Source organism: Cebus imitator, unplaced genomic scaffold (genome assembly GCF_001604975.1).
Source record: "Cebus imitator isolate Cc_AM_T3 unplaced genomic scaffold, Cebus_imitator-1.0 Scaffold236, whole genome shotgun sequence".
NCBI classification, from domain to species: Eukaryota; Metazoa; Chordata; class Mammalia; order Primates; family Cebidae; genus Cebus; species Cebus imitator.
In genome coordinates, this window is record NW_016107551.1 from 615113 (window position 1) to 638183 (window position 23071).

Genomic DNA, 23071 nt, shown 5'->3' on the forward strand with positions numbered 1-23071 from the left:
ACTGATAAGCAAATTCAGCAAAGTCTCAGGATACAAAATCAATGTGCAAAAATCACATGCATTCCTATACACCAATAACAGACTTAAAGAGAGCCAAATCAAGAGCAAACTTCCATTCACAATTGCCACAAAGAGAATAAAATACCTTGGAATACAACTAACAAGGAATGTAAAGGACCTCTTCAAGGAGAACTACAAGCCACTGTTCAACGAAATAAGAGAGGACACAAACAGATAGAGAAACATTCCATGTTCACGGTTAGGCAAATTGACATATTTTTTAATATAATTCCAATCAAAATCCCAGCAGCATTTTTGTAGGAATTAACAAGCATTCTAAGATCTATAAGTGATTACAAATAACTTAGAATAACCTAAATAATATTTCAAAAAGGAATATAGCTGAAGACTCATGTTTCTTAATGTAAAGACTATGAACTACAGTAGTCAAGACAATGTAAGGACAGGCAAGTAGAATAATGGACCAGAGTGATTCCTATAAGAAACCCACATATATATTGTCAACTGGTTTTCAAGAAATGGTGTCAAGGTAATTTAGTAGGGAAGAATAATTTTTTTCAACAAATAATGTGTTATAAAACTGGATCTGGTTTAAACACACACACACACACACACACACGCACACACACACACATTTAATTATATCTCACACCATATATAAAAATTATTTTAATATTTATCATAAACCTAATTGAAAAAAGTTAAAACTAAAATTTTCATCGAGGAAAGAAAAAAAATCTTGAAAACTTGTGGTAAATAAATATTTCTTTTAGAGAGGATACAAGAAAAACCCACCACAAAAGGGGGAAAAGATACATGGATTTCATAAAAAATAAATACTTCTGTTCTTCAAAAGATACCGTTAAGGAAATAAAAAAGATAAATCAGATCTGAAGAAAATACTGACTATATATATGTGTGTATATATAGGCAAAGGATTATATTCAGAAAACATGATGATCAGTCATAAAATGTAATAAAAAGAAATAATCTAATTTTTAATGGTATTGTTGCCCAATTATACCTCAAAAGAAGATACATGGATAGGCCAGCCACTGTGGCTCACACCTAAAAATACAAAAATTGGCTGGGTGTGGTGGCTCATACCGGTAGTCCCAGCTACTCAGGAGGCTAGACGCAGGAGAAATGCTTGAACCCAGGAGGCAGAGGTTGCCGTAAGCTGGGATCGTGCCACTGCGCTCCAGCCTGGGTGTCAGAGCAAGATACACAGATAGCCAAAAAGCACAATTAAATTTCCTCCGGTAACCATCACAAAATTAAATTAAATCTACAATTATACTTTATATTCACTAGAATGCTTGATATTAAAAAGTCTCTCAATACCAAACCTTGATGAGGATGTGGAATAACTGGAGTTATTCACACATTGCTTGTATAACTACAAAACCCAATGACTGCTTTCAAAAATTGCTTAGAAGTTTCTTATAAAGGTAAATTACACCTACCCTAAAGCCCAGCAACTCCACACCAATGTGATTATGTAAAAACACATCCACAAAAACATCTTGAATAAGAACGTTCATATTAGCATGTTAGCATTATTCATAATAGTGGAAAGCTAGAAATGATCCAAATTGTACCAACAGAGGATTGGATAAAATAATTATGAACTATTCATACAATGGAATATTATTTGGAAATATAAATAACTTTTCCTGCATATACTAATACTAATGATTCTCAAAAACATATCGAGTAAAAGAAGACAGATAGGAAAAATAGCATGTAGCTCCACTGAAATGAATTTCTAGAACTGGCAAAACCAGGCTATGCTAAAAGAATTCAGCTAAGTGATTGCCTGGAAGGAAGGGTAGATGTATATAGCAAAGGTGCCTGAGACAAGTTCCTCAAGATATGCAAATATGTCGATATGAGTGTTGATTATTTTGGGTATAGATTCTCAAAACTCAACAAACTGTACGCTCAAAATATGTGCATTTTAGGCACATTTATATCAATTATTATTATTATTATTATTTTTTGAGATAGGGTCTTGCTCTGTCATGCAGGCAGGAATGTCGCGGCATGATTACAGCTCGCTGTGGCCTCTACCCTGAGGCTCAAGGGATCCTCCTACTTGGCCTTCTGAGTAGATGGGACTATCGGCACATACCACTGTGCACAGCTCACTTTTGTGTATTTTTGCAGAGACAGAGCCTGGCTACATTGCCCAGGTTGATCTTGAACTCCTGGGCTCAAATGGTCCTCCCACCTTGGCCTCCCAAAATGCTGGGATTACAGGTATGAGGCACGGTGCTGGGCCTCAATTAAATTTTTAGTTGAGGTAGCTAACGTGTTTATCGAGTGCTTCTATCATGCTAAGTAATTATTTTAAGCACTTACATGAGTCATGTTACTTATTTCTCAGAGCAATCTTATGGACGCTCTTTCTCATCTTACAGAAGAGGATGCTGGGGCACTGGTAAGTTTGTCAGGGTCAGACAGCAAAAACATTGCAGAGCTGAGAGTCTATTCTGGCCAGTCTTACAACAGAGCAAGGACTCAATGTCTATGCTGTAATCAGACCCTTCCAATGTCTAAGACCTTTCACAATGACTGATGCTCAGCTCAGAAGGGTCAAAGTTCATCATCATCACCTGCCAGGACTGAGAAGTTGCCATCACATACATAATGGTTGTTTGGAACGGAGATGAATGCTGAAGGATGTCTGCAGTGAATGGTGAGGAAAGATATTACAAGTTAAATGCTGACTGGAGGCTCCAAACAGCATCATTGACCCCCAGGCAGCAAGGCAGGCTGTCAAGAACCATCAAGGGGAGAGAGCTGCTCAGCATGAGGCTGATAAGACAGCACCTAGAATACTGTAAACAGTTCTGGGCATCTCAACAGGAGAGAGCTGTCAAGAAATTGGAAGAGATTCAAAAGAACATCGGGGAGTATGATTAAATGACTGGAGGGATTTATTTATGAGAAAAGATTAGAAGAATTAAGTACTGTGTACATAGATGGGATATAACTAAGGAGGGACATGCTAACAACATAAATATTTGAAGGACACCCACACAGGAGAAGGAGAAAGATTGTTAATGCTGCACCATGGAGGTTTAAATAGAAATTACAGGCTGTAACATAGAAATAAAAATGTTGTCCAAGTATCAGGATACATGTCCTGACAATGAGGTCAATTAAACTTTGAAGGGGCTCTCCAGAGGACATGTAGCAATGCCATTGTCAGAGCCGATGACAATCAGTCCTGACACAGAGTAACAACATTCTAAATACTTTTGGCTCTAGAAAGAGAAAAATGTGATTCTACGGAAAAATTATCCCTACTTCTTTAGGTATGTCTGGGATAATAACAGTGAAGCTATTTGCAGTGCTTCAAGTACCTTAGTTTTAATACTAACAGTGATTCTTCATGAGAGGTATTCGACTTTACAAATCAGGAATGCTGAAGTTCGGAGAAGTTTGATAGATCTTGCAGATGTTAAGGTACAAGGCCAGGAGTCCATTCCAGTGTCTAGAACTTCAAAGCTTATATCATTCCCACAAAAATATAGATATAAGCAAGTCCTGTGTTGGACATTCTGAATATATCTCCGGTAATCCTTTGTAACAAAAAAGTTAATTGTCAATTGGTGCCTGACATGCCCAAGAGAATATTCTTCTGACACAAGACAGTCTTAGGCAACAGTTGGATTTCAGAACAACAAATATGTTTTAAAAGGTGTTATCAAGCTTCATAAACTTTTCCCTGGGAAATGCCTGTTTTATCATACATTCTTGCATTCTGAAATTGTGAAGTCTCACAGAGCTTTATGTCTATTTTGGCTCCTTAACTTATATACTCATAATGTATTTACTTGTTGAGTTCTGTACATGCATTGGGCATTGTAGTGAGGATACAGCTATGAACAAATCAAAGTCCAGGACCTCAAGGAGCTTACATTCCAGTTGTGGAGAAAGATAATAAATCAATGCAAATATAAGGAAATGACAGGCCAAGATAGGTGCAATTAAAAAACACAAAAGAGAATGAAGAGATGGATTAGGAGCAGGGTGGCAGTTAGCAAGTTTAGACCTGGCGATCCATGAAGGCTGCATTACAGAGAATAAGTACGTAAAGAGAGACATGACTGAAGCAAGGAAGTGAGCTTCATAAAAGTTTGGGATAAGGAATGTCAGGCAGAGGAATGAGCAATGGCAATTTCCGGGGTTGGATGAGCAGGTCTGTTTGAAAAACAACAGTCAACAATTCACTGTGACTGAGTGGGGGCAGGGAGTAGAAAGGGTTTAGATAGGAGATGAAGACAGGGACTGCACTCCAAAAGATAAGTTCTTATCCTGACTGAAATCAGAAATTATTGGAAGGCTTTGACCAGAGAAGTAATATGATCTCCCTTATGTTTAAAAAAAAATCGCTCTAGGTATTGTGTTGAACAAGGACTGTAGGTAAGTAAGAATGAAACCAGAGACACCAGTTAATGGAGTATGGCTCTAATTCAGATGAGAGATAATGGTAGCTTGGACAAGGGTGGCAGCAGGAGAGAGAGGGAGAAATGGTCAGATTTTCATAGTATATCCAAAAGAATTGTTCAATGATTTGGGATGTGAGAGAAAAATATATACCATTATGTAACACATCATGTTCCATTGCAGGTACCTTTTCTCTGTCTTCACTTCCAGATCACAATTCCCTGTAAAACAAATATGACTCATTATGCCTACAGCACTTAGCAATGCCTGAAACATATTACCGTGTTGATAAATGCAACTGTGTTGAATCAAAAGCTCATCTTCTTCTATGACTATGTAACACAAAATGCAAAAACTGAGAGATCTTGTTTATGTCACTTCACAAATGTGTATGAGTTTCTTCATTTGTATTTTGAAGAAGTCTGCTTAGATCACTGGTTTTGCCAACTATTTTCAATTTAAGGTTATAAACTTTTCAAAAGGCTTGATTACAGCATAGTCAGTAAGAATCATTGTTCAAGATTAAGACTGCCTATAATCAAATCTCAGCTCTGCAATTTCTTTGCTATCTGACAATGACTAATGTAATAGTCACTCTGCTCATTCATCTGCATAACAAGAAATTCCCCAGAGTTTTATACAGGTTTTATGAGTGGAAGTAAATGTACATGAAGAAGATTCTGGACTTAGCCCCACTCCAGTTTCATTCAGGACAGCTATGCTTTTGTAAGTTTATATATTGATTTTTTATACAAGATTTCATTATAGGAGATGGTTTTGTGTGTCAAAGATGAATGAGAAAGGCTTGGATGAGATAGAACCCACCTTCTTTTCTAATGGAACATCCTCTGGGTCAATCAAAAGCTTATGGGACACTATAATGAAGCAGGTGCAGTTCTAGGTGCTTCAGACAAAATATTAAACCCAATAAGCAGAGCTTTTACCCTCAAAGGGCAGTGGGGACTGTATTCTTACATAGGAAGTTTCTGGAGCCCTGGAGGATGATATGCTTCTTCAGAGAGCCATTGATTGTCTAATGCTGTACACAATATTTTAGATTCTTTTGTAAATGAAAGAGCACATTTTATTAAAATGTAATTAATCACATCTTTATTTTATTTATTTATTTATTTTATTTTTTTTTTTTGAGACGGAGTCTCACTCTGTCGCCCAGGCTGGAGTACAATGGCATGATCTCGGCTCACTGCAACCTTCGCCTCCTGGATTTCAAGGGATTCTCCTGCCTCAGCCTCCTGAGTACCTGGGATTATAGGCGTGTGCCACCATGCCAGGCTAATTTTTATATTTTTAGTAGAGACAGGGTTTCACCATGTTGATCAGGCTGGTCTCAAACTTCCCACCTTGTGATCTGCCCGCCTTGGCCTCCCACAGTGCAGGGATTATAGGCGTGAGCCATCGTGCCTGGCCAATTTATCAAATTCTTTAAAAAATTTTGGTCTTCAAAAATTAACAACCACTATCCATAATGATTAAAATATCCTCTAGTTTATGCTTCTATTTTTTATCCTATGCTTATCCTATGCTTCTATTTTTTTGTCTGCAATTTTGTTAAGATAGAGGATCTATTGGCAAAATAAAATATGTACTGTTGTTTCCTTTATACCTATAAACCTTTTGCCACAAAAGTATTTTTTTAAAATGCAGACACACTGCATTCCAGATTAGTCCAAACGTAAAAAAGCATACCACACTTTCCCCATCTATATAAGCAAATGGATAAAAAATAAAATAGAATGTGATTTATATCAGAAAATGTTCGTTCAATTAAGCATGTGAGTCTTTGCATGTATGTTTCCAGCACTGATTTCCTTTTAACAAATAAATTTGCTTAAAGATCATCTACTAGACAGACAAGGAATCTGGCTTGGACGAGGGTGTGTTCAAAACAAGAAACAGTTAAAAGTGTTTAAGGCCACCGCCCACTGGAAATCAATCAGAAGTGAACATAAAGCATTTCTACCATTACAATGGAAGCTGGCGGGAAATGGTATTCCATGTATGCAATTTTGATTTGTAGGCAGGGCTTTCATTTTTAAATTATTATTATCAAAGAGCTGAGGTACATTCCCAGCTCTACTACAAATTAGTTGAGTTTAAAAACAACTCGGTTATTCTAAGTTTCTGTTTCCTCATCTGTAAAAACAGAGCTAAAACTCCAAGACCACTGAAAATATATCTATGGTTTTCAAAACCACACTTCTAAAACCTACCACATAATAGAAACACAATACAGTCATTTTTGAATGAATGAATGAATGAATGAACGGTTTGGAAGCCATGTGGTAGTGTGGAAAGAATTCAAGTAATTAAAGAAAATAAAAGAGATGACTTTCTCATCCTGGTTTCTACAACCACCATATGTACAACCCTGTGAAATATAATTTCTGATTCTCAGTTTCCTCCTATGTAAAATTAGCCTCAATGAGTATATGAAAGGCATTTTGCCAACCAGAAAATACTTACACAATCTACCCATTTAACAGTGATTTCTGACGCAGATTTTGAGCTCCACTATTCTCTGACTGTACCCTTCACCAATCGTCAGAGTCCAAGGACAAGCCTAGTAATTTCCTGCATTCACAGTTGGCCACCTGCAAGAGAGTAAATTTTAGCTAATAAAATTCAGAACAAACACCAGAAGGGTACAGCTGCTGCTGAAGTCAAAGTTTTCTTCTTCATTTTTCTCGTTTCTGTTCATTCAATTCTCAGATCACGTTAAAAAAAAAAATCCTAAAAAGAAATAAACACAAAAAACTCTTGGAACAGTGAATGTGTCTGAATTGTGCTAAAATATATTAAATATAATAAATGTGTATTGCTTTTTTCATGAAAGTTGCCAGAGCTATTTTGGGACTTCATTCAACTGCAACCACCCTCTGAGACATAAAGATTTTTAAAATATGGTTTTACAAGATAAGAGAATTTGGTTTCATACAGTATAATTCTTACTCCAGATTTCCAAAGGAGCATCATAAAATGGCATGTTAGATCCTTGCCTTGTGGGGAGTGAAGCTGGATCCCAGACCCTTTGTGGATCCAGTAACGTATCATGCAGAACTCGGATCAGTTGACTTCATTTAACCATGTAGCAATGTCATGTTTTGTTGACATGGGTTGGGGCTCAATAAAGACAGCCAATTTACAGGAGGTGTGCGTTTTGAAAAGTGGAGGTTTGAGATTAAATCAGCCAGCAACTAGAGGAAAAATTTATGAACGATGAGAAATAGAAAATATGCTAAAAGTAGCAAAGTGAACTGACTCATCGCCGAGATATCTGCTTTTGCTTCAGTCTAAGCAACATGGATAGGTGAGAATTCATCAACTGTTCAGAACTAGCTGTATCATGGAGTGATTCCGTTTCTCTCTGTGGCTAATCTAAAATGGGCAATGCAATTAATTCATCATAAACACTTGCTGAGCTCTTTCCTAGCTCCCAAACATATAGTCAAGACCATTTCTTACATACATTTGCTATCTTGTTCCTCTCATTGGGCATGCCTCACAAGTTCTACAGTTGATTTTCTTCTTCCTAACTTCAGAATTTCTTTTAATGGTCTCCTGCTGTCAAATTCACAAAACACAAATTAACAAATCAGGCTACCAAATTTTGTGAATTTGCTGTCAAATTCACAAAACACAAATTACCAAATAAGGCCACTTCTCAGTAAAGTTTATTCTGTCTTTCAACAGTTCTATGGAGTAAGTATTATCATTTCCATTTTATAAATGAGAGACGAATACATTTTTAACTAAAAAGGAAAATTGATTCACCTGGTTGTGTGCATGGTTTCTTGTTTTCATATTACCCTTATGATACCATTTTATTATTTATTCATCCAAATGTCCATTTTCTAACCAGGCAATATATTCCTTAGGGACTAGGATTCTATTCATTCATCTTTATATCTCTAGTGCCCAGATCACGATGAATGCTAGTCAATATTTTGAATGACTATATAAATATATGCATGAATGAATGAGTGAATATATTAATGAATTAAATATGAATAACACAGATGGTTCTATAGTTCTTTCAGGAAGTGGGAGTGCATTATTTTCTGAAGCATTTTATAAAACTCTAGATTGATGTGAGAATCTATGGAAAACAAAAGCTTTGGATGTAATAAGTTTGTAAAATTTAAAGCACCTTCTTCAGAATATTCTCAAAGAATATTTTTACTCTACAAAAAGTCACAAAATACAGAAATTTGTTTACTTTCATTGACCCAGGGTTTTCTAAGTTTATTTGGTCACAGATGCCTCTCCCTTATAATCCTACTCCTATTCTTTTTCATCCTCTTTTCTTCTTCTTCTTGGTTTTCTGCTTTTTGCATAAGAATGATTAATATCCTGGGCCAGGCACTGTGGCTCACACTTATAATCCCAGCAATTTGGGATCCGAGACACATGGATCACCTGAGGTCAGGAGTTCGAGACCAGCCTGGCCAACATAGTGCAACCCTGTCTCTACTAAATATACAAAATTAGTCGGGCATGGTGGTGCATGCCTGTAGTCCCAGCTATTCGGGAGGTTGAGGCAGGAGAAAACTCAGGATGTGGAGGTTGTTGTGAGCCGAGATGGTGCCACTACACTCCAGCCTGGGCAACAGAGCAAGACTCCATCTCAAAATAATAATAATAATAATTAATATCTCCTCCCCCCAAATAATTATTATACAAAGGTAAACTAAGGTAAGCAGATTTGATTCACCCAGATTTCAGTAAGCTGGAGTGTTATTTGTTCACACTCTTTTGGATACTATGTATTGGCAGTTACCTCTGCAAGAGATATCTTAGAACTGTGAGATTTCACGAGCTAGGCAGAAAACACCTCATAGGTTCAGGTTCAGTGCTGTGGCAGCCCTGCTCTGAATAACTTGTCATGTGCTTGAGAGTTTAATATAAGCTTTTGATGGTATATTTTTCTGCAGTAGCTGAAAGATTCCCGGGAATGTTAGAAACAACTGAGCTGAAGGTTTAGGGGTACAGGTAAGACACAGTCTTGGTGCCTGCATCAAACGCTAGGAATGCTTTCTTGGGCAACATAGATAGGCACAAATCTGTGCATTTTCTAGCCTGAACAAAGGTGATGAAATCACAAGTCAGTTTTAAGCACTGACTCATAGTCCCTGAAATGGTGAGGATGGAAAAATCACTGCTCTGAGTAACAACAAAATGAAATATTTCTGAACACCTTTTCCTGACAGGTTTAAAAAAGCAAAGGAAGCAAAGGAAGGGGGTTGCTGGCTGTGAAAGTCTTGGATGAATGTACTGAGAGCAGTTATTTTAGTGATGCTGGTGATAAAAATTAAATGGGGTCCTTATGGGAAATGTGCATTCCTTAGGAAAGTGTTGGGACAAATGTAGGTTTTTAGAGGCATTTTCAGAGGCTAGGGAGAGAGAGGTGGCAAAGAATACAAAGCCACATCAGGGACTCAGTGAGGACCAAGGGAGGTGAAAAAAGACACTCTTTGCAAAAGCAGATAAGATAACACTTAGGGACATCTGGGGCAGCCTGTAATATTGTCAGTTGTAGCAAAGCAAGGGAGAAAAGAGGGAAGGGAAAAGATAGGAAGGTAGAATCAAAGGAAGGAGAAAGAAGGAAGGCAGAAAAAGGGAGGGAAAGGGATAGAGAGAAATGCATTAGGAAAGAACATAAGGTGGGGGGGGTGATAGCAGAAAGGATGGCATGAGTACATATCATGGCAAATTAATGAGACATAGCTTAACAAAATTGCAGAGACCCTGGGGTCAGACAGGCCTGAGCTAGGAATCCACCTCTGTCAATTAGTAGTTTTAGACCTTAAACAAATTATACAAATTATGTGAATACTTGTTTTTCATTTTTGAAGTGGCAAGAAGAATCTATCTGCCTTACTGAGTCATTTTATTGTTTAAATTATATAATGTTCATGAAGGGTCTAGCGTCGCACCTGGCGTATTGCTGGCACTCAAGCATAGTCACTTTTTAAAACTTTAGCAACATAAGAAGGAGAAAAAGCAATGTCTTTGACGTGATTCGCTTCAGGAATGTACATTAGCCTATATTATTAGTAGTAGTAGCTGCATCATCAGCGATTTCAGTTAATCTTAAAACATATGCCTGTGCTTCCAACAGTGTGTTATGTAAAATATTAATCCTGTTGGTTGCTCATGAAAAGAGAGGGATGCATTGATTGTAAGACCTTTATTTAAATCTGCTTAGTAGATTCTGAGTAGCCCTGGTTGAGGAGATTTTGGGTATGATTGAAGGTTGGCCGAGTATACAAGTTCAAAAAGGAGTACCTGCTCTCACCGTGGTCCAGATTTAGGTGTTAAGGGGCCCCCACAAAAGCAGGTTTCCATCTCTTTGAGTAGACACTGCCATTCAGGTCTGGTTTTCTTTATGCACACCTAACTTCTTCGCCTTTAGAAGCAAGTGGGTTGAATCCTGCTGCTCTGAGGTGAAAGTTGCCACTGTTTCCAAGTGTTTACCCGCACAGTCCTTGAAAAAAAAGACAGGCTAAGTCTCAGTTTCCAACCTCCAGCAAAGAGAATCCAGTCCTTCTAGCTGGAGGCAGGAAACTTTCATGGTCTAATAAACCGAGAGTGGAGGGCTTAGGGAAAAGTTATCAGGAAAGGATCAGAAATCTGGAGGAAAAAAAAGTTTTTCCCTGAGTTGTTGGTGAGTCATTACGGCTGTTTGCATTTTAAAGACACCAAAACATCCACACAGAAAATAAAGCTGTTCAGCTTCGTTTAACACAGCTTTTTCAAAACACGCTTTATCCCAGAACCTTTTTTTTCCCTTCAGATGGAGTTTCGCTCTTGTTCAGGCTGGAGTGCAGTGGCGCAATCTCGGCTCACTCTGCAACCTCTGCCTCCCAGGTTCAAGCAATTCTCCTGCCTCGGCCTCCCAAATAATTGGGATTACAGGCATGCACCACCATGCCCAGCTAATTTTCTATTTTTAGTAGAGATGTTTTTAGAGTTTCTCCATGTTGGCCAGACAGTTTCAAATTCCTGACCTCGGGTGATCCACTTGCCTCGGCCTCCCAAAGTCCTGAGATTACAGGCGTGAGCCACCTTGCCTGGTCTCCAGAACTTTTTAATTTAAGAATTCATCATGAAGCTGTATGTGATCTATGGGGAAAATAAGGCTTTAGAGCTAAAGGAAATGACATGGAAATTTTAAATGCAGACAGACAATAATGATTAGCAGTTCTACACAGTCCGATTTCAAAAGTGAGGACAGCAGAAGCACAAAGGAATTAAAATATCCAAGGTCACATAACTAGGTGGTGGCAAAGCTAGTGCAGATCCAATTCTCTGAATTCCCAGTTAGTACTGGTCTGTCTCATCCTGGCAATTCCCAAAGGTTGCTGTTATTCATGTGTTACCATACAATCTATGAAGCTGGCTGTGACTTGAACCCCTAGCCCATTAAACCTTCAAAGGCTGTCATGCTGGGATTGTATTTCTAAAAAGAGCCAATGGAAAAATCACATTTTTAAAAATTGTACTTTAGGTTCTGGGGTGCATGTGCAGATCATGCAGGGTTATTGCATAGGTAGATACATGGTAAGGTAGTTTGCTGCCTCCATACCCCCATCATCTATATCTGGCATTTCTCCCCGAGTTATGCCTCCCCATCCTCCCCACTCCACCGATGTCCCTTCGCTAGCCCCCGCCCCCAACTGACCCCAATGTGTGATGCTCCCCTCCCTGTGTCCATGTGTTCTCATTTAAGTCACTTTGCTGGGATGCAGTTAATGTATACAATTAAGGAGGGCTGGAGAAAGAACCAGTAGGATGCTCCTGACTACGAAGTTCTTCAGCTACTCTATTTGCTAAAAAGTTTCTAATTTCTGTGAGACAGGTTGGTAGTAATTATCAGTCACCAGTGACCTTTTCTGGGATGAATTCAGTGACGAGCAAGTGAGGAGTAGTGGAAAAGGGAGAAGCAGTGAAAAGAACGTGGCTAAACTTGCTATCCAAGCCACCCCCTCTCCCACTTAGTCTCTATATTCCACACCCACCATGTGCAAACAATTCTACATCCTAGCTTCTTACTTTTGCTGTGAGTTTTCAGCATAATATCTTTAAATGAATGAGCTCCAAAATCATCCCGTAAAAGGTAATTAGATGTTTTTGCAGCCAAAGTGTAGCTATTTTGCTGGATTAGGCCATTTGGCAACAAACATTTTGAAATGGAAAATTAAGATCTCAATAAAAACACCTCATTTATTTATTTATTTATTCATTTTCAGACAGAGTCTTACTCTGTCACCCAGACTGGAGTGCAGTGGTGTGGTCTCAGCTCACTGCAACCTCTATCTCTTAGGCTCAAGTGATTCTTGCGCCTCAGCCTCTGGAGAAGCTAGAACTATAGGCATGTACCATCACATCTAGCAAAGTTTTTCTTCCTTCATATTTTTAGTGGAGACAGGGGTTTTGCCATGTTGGCCAAGCTGGTCTCAAACTCCTGACCTAAGTGATAGGCTGGGCTCACCTCCCAAAGTGTTAGAATTACAGGTGTGAGCCAGCATGCCTGGCCTACATAATTTTTATATGCTTAATTGCTTCATTTGATGCCTTGCTGTGCTCCTACTACCTTCACCTCTTCTTTACTTTGATAACTATGCTAGCTTCCAAAGATACATGCTTAGCCTCCTACAGAGGGCTGGGACCAATTCTGCCTAATGTAGAAGGCCTCAAGAATCTTCATTCAGTCTTGTGCAAGGCTGAACGTAAAGTTGGTTTTACTGAGGTTTAGCGCCAATGCTCTATTCATCTGATTAGATATCACTCATATCAGGTTTCAATAGCTTGGTCATTTTTTATCTCTTAGGTGCCTGAGTTCCAGTTTAGATAACATGCCAGATAGTGATGAGATTATGACTTTGAAATCAGACACGTGGGAATTTCATACTACCACTTCCTAGCATTGTGACTTGCCTAAACTCAATTTTTTGTTTTTGAAAAATAGGGCTGATTATAGCTATCTTAGAGAAACTCAAAATAGACATTGCATATAAATAACTCATTTTAGTATTTTTCTAGTTCTTTCAAAATTGAATATTTGTTAATTACTTTATTCCTTTTGTTCTTCATTACCATATTCCACCTAATTTTTGGTACACATGTCTACCACCTCCACCTAGAGCTCCTGAATGCCAAAAGGTCACATACTCTCTGGACATAGGTTTATTTATACTTCATAGTCATGGAGATTTGTCTTCAGCTTTTTTCCCCCTTGGGATGAGTCTGTGTCTGCTGACGCCACTGAGTATGTCTAATTTTCTAATCTTAAATCCTTCCAAACTGGTCTCTTTATCAAGCATTTGGCTCCAATTCTTAGTCTGGATGTTGGATATGCACCACACAAACCATATGCCATTGTCTGTGTTCTTGAGAAATTAGAAGTTACTTGTCTCATAAAACACATACTAAGATTTTAAAAAATAGAGTGGATAAATATGTTATTTATATAATTTATAATTTTCAGTTCTATCTTTAAATCAGTACACTTTATATTTTCTATGAAAATTCCTCAGCAATTAAATTTAGTTCAACAATTCTCTTGCAATGAGAATCAGGGGCCAGACATTACATAAGTTACTTAAGCAAGCTTTGAAATAAACAACAAACAGGCAAAGTATATGAACTTTGCTTAGCATGGAGTTGTGAGCTGGGTGTCATACTATTTATTTGCTTTTAACTTATAAACATTTGAGCACCTGATCTGAGCAAGGCTCCATGATGGTTGCTGAAGGGGAGACAGAAAGTTGGACCCTATACTTACAGGTGACAGGAACAAAGTTTATATAGCTCGAAAATCCAATCACTAAACAAGGTGAGATGAAAAATATTCAGTGTAAATGAAATTAATCTCAGGATTGCAAATTAAAGCATTGGCACCTTGATGAAAAGAGGCTGCTTTCAAATAAAATCTGAATGCTGTGGTCGAGAGAAAAGAGAGATGATGGGGACTTCTCTTCATTTTCATGCCAATGGGCTTTGAGGCATTCTCATACCAATGTAAAAGATAATTATTAATTGATGACAGCATAAAAAAAAAAGGAGATTGACTCAAGATTTTAACCAAGATGCTTATGATAAGGAGATGCAGTATGCATATGTGACTGAAGACAGTATTATACTATGAAGACATCAATTTCTAAAACAAAAATGATATACAACTGATATCGTACTGAATATTATAAACTTGAAGAGGTATCCATCAGCCTCCAGAAAGCATGCAGCCTAATGAAGACAAAAAGTCTGCTGAAATATGAATGAATTTAGAAGAGTCAGGGAGGTAAGAGAAATGTATGTGAGTAGCAAAAGGAAGAAAACAGACCTAGACACACAAGGTAATATTTGGGAAAGGACAGCTGTCACTGGAAAGATATTAAAGAATCAAAGTAGTCTTTGTAGACAGAGAGAGAATACTCCATCCAACAGGGAACAATTTAAAAAATAAAGAGACATTTATTGAAAATAATAGGAAACATTTCTAATTTACAAAAGGCTCTATTGTTCTATAGTTACCAAAACTTTATTCAAACTATCTGAAACCAACTTTTGGGTTAATGCCACAAAAGCCATCTAAGATGTGGTGTAACCCAAAAATAAAAACTGCCTCATAAATTTTAGGGGGGAAATATCCCATGCCTTGTTGGGAGAAATCAGGTACATTTTGGAGGACAAACTAACCTTAGGAAATATAGTTCATAAGAGATAGACCTGCAATTTTATGAAGTATTTCTCAGCATACCTTGCGGACAAAAGACCCTTGAAAGTTGGATGAGGTTGTCCCATCACGGAGATTGGGCTCCTTGTATTCTTGGAAGGGCCAGTCACTCATGGCTCCTAATGGGAGTCCTTAATCACTGAGCTGAGACCGTGACCTTTGAGCCACTGAATATTAGTCATTTACTCACATACTTTAAGTCACATTGAGCAATGCTTAGATGCAATCTGAAGTCTCTGAAAATCTATTCTAAGAACAGAAGTCCATACAGAATAATTGACTTTCATTCTTACCACTTCCTTTGAACTGGTCTTTTAATGTCACTCTGACCTCCACATTGATAAATCAAATGATTGAAACAAGCAAAACTAGTTACTCTGCCATTCTTGAAATGTCTGCAAGGTGTTATACAGGTGAGCACTCCTTCCTCCTTGATCCATTCTCTTAACTTCTCCTGTGGAATATCACACTCTCCTGGTTTCTTCCACATTCACTGACTATCCCTTCTCAGCTCCCTTTGATAACTCCTTTTCATCTCACTGACTACTGAACATCAATATGCTTCCAACCTTAAGACTGAATTTCTCTTCTTATTATGTACCCCATGATTTTAAATATCATGTATATTCTTTGACTCTCAAAGTTTCACATTTTCTCCTAATATCAAATTTATGTTTACTAATACCTATTCAACATTTTCCCTTAACTTTCTAAGAATCATCACAAACACAAAAAGTCTGAAATTGAATGCTTATTTTTAAAAATTATACTTAAAGTTCTGGGATATATGTGCAGAACATGCAGATTTGTTACATAGGTATACATGTGCCATGGTGGTTTGCTGCACCCATCAACCCATCATCTAGGTTTTAAGCCCTGCAGGCATTAGGTATTTGTCCTAGTGCTCTCCGTCCCCCTTACCCCTCACACCACAACAGGCCCCAGTGTGTGATATTACCCTCCCTCTGTCCATGTGTTCCCATTTTTCACCCCCACTTATGAGTGAGAAAATGCAACGTTTGGTTTCCTGTTCCTGTGTTAGTTTGTTGTGAATGATGGTTTCAAGCTTCATCCATGTCCCTGCAAAGAATATGAACCCATCATTTTCTATGGCTCCGTAGTATTCTATGATGTACATGTGCCACATTTTCTTTTTTTTTTTTTAATTTTTATTTTACTTTAGGTTCTGGAGTACATGTGCAGGTCATGCAGGGTTGTTGTATAGGTGCATACCTAACCAGGTGCTTTGCTGCCTCCATTCTCCCTTCATCTATATTCCTCATTTTTCCCCATATTATCCCTCCCCACCCTTCCCACCCCCTGCTGTCCCTTCCCAGCTCCCCCAACAGCCCCCAGTGTGTGATGCTCCTCTCCCTGAGTCCACGTGTTCTCATTGTTCAGCACCCATCTATGAGTGAGAAGATGCTGTGTTTGGTTTTCTGTTCTTGTGTCAGTTTGCTGAAACTGATGGTTTCCAGATTCATCCAAGTCTCTACAAAGGACGAGAACTGATAGTTTTTTTTTTTTTTTATGGCTGCATAGTATTCCATGGTATATATGTACCACATTTTCTTTGTCCAGTTTATCATTGATGGGCATTTGGGTTGGCTCCCAGTCTTTGCTATTGTACACAGGGCCGCAATGAAAATACGTGTGCATGTGTCTTAATAACAGAATGATTTATAGTCCTTTGGGTATATACCTAGTAATGGGATTGCTGGGTCAAATGGAATTTCTATTTCTAGATCCTTGAGGAATCGCCACACTGTGTTCCACAATGGTTGAACTGATTTATACTCCCACCAACAGTATAAAAGTGTTCCTATTTCTCCACATCCTCTCCAGTATCTGTTGTGTCCATATTTTATTTATTCATTTATTTTGAGACAGAGTCTCACTCCGTAACCAGGTGCCAGGCTGGAGTGCAGTGGTGCGACCTTGGCTCACTGCAACCTCCGCCTCCTGGGTTCAAGCAACTCTCCTGGCTCAGCCTCCCGAGTAGCTGGGACTACAGGCACATGCCACCACGCCCAGCTATTTTTTTTTTTTTTTTTTTTTTGGATTTTTAGTAGAGACGAGGTTTCACCATGTCGACCAGGATGGTCTCGATTTCTTGACCTCATGATCCACCCGCCTTAGCCTCCCAAAGTGCTGGGATTACAGACGTGAGCCACTGCGCCCAGCCCGTCTCCATATTTTTTAATGATCGCCATTCTAACTGGCTTGAGATGATACCTCAATGTGGTTTTGATTTGCATTTCTTTAATGACCAGTGATGATGAGCATATTTTCCTATGTTTGTTGGCTCATACATGTCTTCTTTTGAGAAGTGTCTGTTTACAGCTTTCATCAACTTTTGAATGGGTTTGTTTGCTTTTTTCTTGTGTATCTGTTTTAGTTCTTTGTAGATTCTGGGTATTAGCCCTTTGTCAGATGGGTAGATTGCAAAAAAATTTTTCCCATGCTGTTGGTTGCACATTCACTCTAATGACTGTTTCTTTTGCTGGACAGAAGCTCTGGAGTTTAATTAGATCACATTTGTCTATCTTGGCTTTTGTTGCCATTGCTTCTGGTGTTTTAGTCATGAAGTCCCTGCCTATGCCTATGTCCTGGATAGTTTTGCCTATGTTTTCTTCTTAGAGTTCTTATGGCATTAGGTTTTATGTTTAAATATTTAATCCATCTGGAGTTAATTTTAGTGTAAGGTGACAGGAAGGGGTCCAGTTTCTGCTTTCTGCATATTGCTAGCCAGTTTTCTTAACACCATTTATTAAACAATTAAACAGGGAGTCCTTTCCTCATTGCTTGTATTTTTTTTTTTTTTTTTTTTTTTTTATATATTTTTTTTTTTTTTTTTTTTTGAGATGGAGTCTCCCTCTGTTGTGCACAAGCTGGAGTGCAGTGGCGTGATCTTGGCTCACTGCAACTTCCATCTCCTGGAAGTTGCAACTTTCAAGCAATTTTCCTGCCTCAGCCTCCCGAGTAGCTGGGACTACAGGCACATGCCACCAAACCCAGCTAATTTTTGTGTTTTTTAGTCGAGATGGGGTTTCAGCATGTTGGTCAAGATGCTCGATCTCTTGACCTCATAATCCACCCATCTCGGCCACCCAAAGTGCTGGGATTAAGGCGTGAACCACCGCGCCTGGCCCCCATTGCTTGTATTTGTCAGGTTTGTCAAAGATCAGATGGTTGTAGATGTGTGGTGTTGTTTTCAAGGCCTCTGTGCCATTCCACTGGTCTATATCTCTGTTTTGGTACTATTACCATGCTGTTTGGATTACTGTAGCCTTGTAGTATAGTGTGAAGTCTGGCAGTGTGATGCCTCTGGCTTTGTTCTTTTTGCTTAGGATTCTCTTGGCTATGCAGGCTCTCCTGTGGTTCCATATGAAGTTTAAAGTGTTTTTTTCCAGTTCTGTGAAGAAGGTCATTGGTAGTTTGATGGGGATAGCGTTGAATCTACAAATTACTTTGGGCAGTATGGCCATTTTCATGATTTTGATTCTTCCTAACCATGAGCATGGAAGGTTTCTCCATCTGTTTGTGTCCTCTCTTATTTCATTGAGCACTGGTTTGTAGTTCCCACTGAAGAGGTCCTTTACATCTTTTGTTAGTTGTATTCCTAGGTATTTTATTATCTTTGTAGCAATAGTTAATGGGAGTTTGCTCTTGATATAGCTCTTAGTTTGTTTGTTATTGGTGTATAGTAATGCTTGTGATTTCTGCACATTGATTTTGTATTCTGAAACTTTGCTGAAGTTGCTTATCAGTTTTAAGACATTTTGGGCTGAGCTGATGGGGTCTTCTAAATATACAATCATGTTGTCTGCAAATAGAGACAGTTTGACTTCCTCCTTTCCTAATTGAATACCCGTTATTTCTTTTTCTTGCCTGATTGTGCTGGCTGGAACTTCCGATACTATATTGAATAGGAGTGGTGAGAGAGGGCATCCTTGTCTAGTGCCAGATTTCAATGGGAATGCTTCCAGCTTTTGCCCATTCAGTATGATATTGGCTGTGGGTTTGTCGTAAATAGCATTTATTATTTTATGATACACTCCATCGATACCTAGGTTATGGAGAGTGTTTAGCATGAAAGGCTGTTGAATTTTGTCAAACGCCTTCTCTGAATCTATTGAGATAATCATGTGGTTTTTGTCTTTGGTTCTGTTTATGTGATGGATTACCTTTATGGATTTGCGTATGTTGAACCAGGCTTGCATCTTTGGGATGAAGCCTACTTGATCATGATGGATAAGCTTTTTGATGTGCTGTGTATTCAGTTTGCCAGTATTTTATTGAAGATTTTTGCATCATGTTCATCACAGATATTGGCCTGAAGTTTTCTTTTTTAGTTGAGATTCTGCCTGGTTTTGGTATGGATGATGCTGGTCTCATAAAATGAGTTAGGGAGGATTCCCTCTTTTTGTATTGTTTAGTATAGTTTCAGAAGGAATGGAATCAGCTCCTCTTTGTATGTCTGGTAGAATTCAGCTGTGAACCCATCTGGACCTGGACTTTTTTTGGTTAGTAGGCTATTGATTGCTGCCTCAACTTCAGCCCTTGTTATTGGTCTATTCAGGGCTTCAACTTCTTCCTGGTTTAGTCTTGGTAGAGTGCAAGTGTCCAGGAATTTATCCATTTCTTCCAGATTTACTGGTTTGTGTGCAAAGAGCCATTTGTAGTAATCTCTGATGGTAGTTTGTATTTCTGTGGAATCAGTGGTGATATCCCCTTTATCATTTTTTATTGCATCTATTTGATTCTTTGCCCTTTTCCTTTTTATTAGTCTGGCTAGTGGTCTATTTTGTCAATCTTTTCAAAAAACCAGCTCCTGTATTTTTTGATTTTTGAAGGGTTTTTTGTATCTCTCTCTCCTTCAGTTCTGCTTTGATCTTAGTTATTTCTTGTCTTCTGCTAGCTTTTGAGTTTTTTTGATCTTACTCCTCTAGCTGTTTCAATTTTGATGATAGGGTATCGATTTTAGATCTTTCCTTGTTTCTCATGTGGGCATTTATTGCTATAAATTTCCCTCTCGATGCTGTTTTAAAGGTGTCCCAGAGATTCTGGTAGGTTGTGTCTTCACTCTGATTTGTGTCAAAGAATATCTTTATTTCTGCCTTCATTTCATTGTTTATCCAGTTGACATTCAGAAACAAGTTGTTCAGTTTCCAAATAGTTGTGCAGATTTGAGTGAGTTTCTTAATCCTGAGTTCTAATCGTATTGCACTGTGGTCTGAGAGACTGTTTGTTATGATTTCTATTCTTTTGCATTTGCTGAGAAGTGATTTGCTTCCAATTATGTGGTCAGTTTTAGAGTAGGTGTGATGTGGTGCTGAGAAGAAGATATATTCTGTGGATTTGGGGTGGAGTGTTCTGTATATGTCTACTAGGTCTGCTTAGTCCAGCTCTGCATTCAAGTCCTGCATGTCCTTGTTAATTTTCTGTCTCATTGATCTGTCTACTATTGATAGTGGAGTGTTAAAGTCTCCCACTATTATTGTGTGGGAATCTAAGTCTCTTTGTAGGTCATTAAGAACTTGCTTTATGTACCTACTTATTAAGAGTTTTAGCATAAAGAGCTGTTGAATTTTGTCAAAGGCCTTCTCTGCATCTATTGAGCTAATCATGTGGTTTTTGTCTTTGGTTCTGTTTATGTGGTGTATTACATTTATAGCTTGTGTTTGTTGAACCAGCCTTGCATCCCTGGGATGAAGCCTACTTGATTGTGATGTATATGCTTTTTGATGTGCTGTTGAAATTGGTTTGCCAGTATTTGATTGAAGATTTTTGCATCTATGTTCATCAGGGATATTGGCCTGAGGTTTTATTTTCTTGTGGAATCTCTGGCAGGTTTTGGTATCAGGATGATGTTGGTCTTATAAAATGATTTGGGAAGGATTCCCTCCTTTTGGATTGTTTGGAATAGTTCCCATTGAAGTGCACCTGGTGCCTTGGTTGGAGCTAGAAGGTCTCTTGATTTCTACGTCTCTCGCACTGGGTGTTGTGCACCAGAGTTGTGTCCATTTGGACATCTTTTTTCCTTCCCACCACATTTTCTTTATCTAGCCTCTCATTGATGGGCATTTTAGTTGGTTCCAAATCTTTGCTATTGTAAATAGTTCTGCAATAAATATACATGTGCCTATGTCTTTATAGTAGAATGATTTATACTTTTTTGGGTATATACTTAGTAATGGGATTGCTGGGTCAAATAGTATTTCCGGTTCTTGATCCTTGAGGAATTGCCACACTGTCTTCCACAATGGTTGAACTAATTTACACTCCCACTAACAGTGTAAAAGCATTCCTATTTCTCCACATCCTCTCCAGCATCTGTTGTTTCCTGACTTTTTAATGATTACCATTCTAACTGGCATGAGATTGTATCTCATTGTGGTTTTGATTGCATGAAATTGAATTCTTATTCTGCCCTTTCCTCACCTCCAAAACCACTCATTCAGAAATTTTCTTATATCAATTAATGGTAACTCTATCCCTACTTCCTCAGACCAAAAGTAGTAGAGCCAATTTTGACTCCTATATTTCTTCAAAACCCCATTTCCAATATTTTAGCTCGTTCTGTTTGTCTTACATTCTAAATACTTCAAGAACTATATCATTTCGCACCACCTCCATGGTGCAAGCCACCACTATCTTTCATCTGTACTATAAATAATAATAATTCAGATTTATTAATTAATTAATTATTATTAACATAATAATTCAGATTTATTATGTTAAAATGCAAATAAAATAATGACAATAGTCTGTTTTAGTTCTTTCAACAACTGGGTCCCTACATCACAGAGAGTGCAATGGCCTATATGGCCCCACATGACCAGAGGTTCATACCCCTATGATCTAGGCTTATGTTCCTCAGTGCCAGATTCATTGCTTTCCTTGTTCACTAAACATTCAGGCGCATAGGTATCCTGATCTTTGAACCTGCTGTCTTTGCCTGAAGTACTCTTCCCCAGATATGCAACATTTATTTCCTTGATGTGTTTGCTTAAGTCTCACCATCTCTTTGGTGCCTCCCTTCACCACTATATTTTAAATTATATTCCTTACTCCCTGAGGTCCCTTAGTCTTCTTCTCTACTGAATTTTTTATGGTATCTACTACCTTCTAACGTATTATATATTTGCCTTTGTCCTCCTTATCACGTGTCTCCCCAACTAAATGTAATTTTATGTGGACAAGAACTGTATTTTTTGTATAGATTTAATTCCAGTGCTCAAAACTGTGTCTAGAACATTTATAGGAGAAATTTAATTAATGTTTGTTGAATTAATGAGTGATGAAATAATAAAACCAGGAGTAATCTTAGAAATCATCTAGGTTAATTCGTTTACTTTTTTACAAATAAAGAATCCAAACCTTTGAGAAATAAATGAATGGATTTATAATAAGAACATAGATCTTCTAATTGTTCAGTTTGACTTTTTATTCTCCTTATGTTTATAGACCTAAATTCAATGCCTGACTTTTAGTAAGTGCCCCATGAGTTCTTATTTATTGATTGATTTATTTTAAGAGACAGAGTTTTGCTCTGTTACCCAGTTTGGAGAACAGTGGTGTAACCATAACCGTTGTATTTTTTTAAATGAAATTTATTAATATTGTGTTTATTTTAATCCACATGAAACTGCCCATATTTTGATCCTTTTTAATCCACTAAAAAGGCAACTTCACATGATTCAACCTAACATCAGTAGAATTTAGATTACCGAAAGATGTCTATCCAGCATAACTTCACTGTTCATCAACTAAATTCTACCATGCTTTTAGAACAGACAAAAAACCAAAACAATTTATATAAACCTCATCTGT